The sequence below is a fragment of the Entelurus aequoreus genome, linkage group LG01 (genome assembly GCF_033978785.1).
Source record: "Entelurus aequoreus isolate RoL-2023_Sb linkage group LG01, RoL_Eaeq_v1.1, whole genome shotgun sequence".
Taxonomy (NCBI): domain Eukaryota; kingdom Metazoa; phylum Chordata; class Actinopteri; order Syngnathiformes; family Syngnathidae; genus Entelurus; species Entelurus aequoreus.
Window position 1 is genome coordinate 58,654,189 of NC_084731.1, and position 770 is coordinate 58,654,958.

The following is a 770-nucleotide window of genomic DNA, read 5'->3' on the forward strand; positions in this document are numbered from 1 at the left end:
TATGCTCCTGACACCCTCACCAGGAGGCGCTGGGGTCATTGCCAGATGATGGCGACCACTTCTGGACACAGTTTATTAGAAACTATTTGCCCTCTCTACAAACCCGCCAGAGATGGCGCCAACACACAGATCATCTCCCCTGGACAAAGTTGTGATGATTGTTGATCCTCAGCTCCCACGTGCTCACTGGCCAATGGGGAGGGTGGTGAAGCTGAATGCAAGTGATGATGGATGTATACGGACCGCTGAAGTCAAAGTTGGCGAGAAGACTTACTTGAGACCAGTTGCTCGGCTGGTCCAGCTGTCAGTTCTTCCTGAGGATAATCCTGGTTAAAGGACTGTTGTGGGAATTTATGTTTGTTTCAAAATAGCCATGCTATTTAGGGGGCTGCTGTTATAAATTCCCTTTGTCAGTGATTAAGATAGAAGATAAAGTTCCCTATTTAATGTTAATTGTTGAATATAATAGACTATATTATTGTTGACGTAAACAAGCTATTAATGTAGTCATGCACCTTTAAGTTGAGTCTGTTTGAGTCAGGCAGTTTACGGGGCAGCTATGTTTACTTCCCGAGGTCCTTCAGGCAGTGTATTAAACAGTGTGTATGGGAGAGTACTTAGCTGCTGCTGCTAAAAGGTTACATATAAAGAAGAAGTTCAAACGTACAACGGTGTCCTTATTCCCTAATCGGAGTACGCTCACGGGTGAAGAGTCCCAGCACAACAACAACATCAGTTTATCCATATGGTTCTTTAATACATATATACTG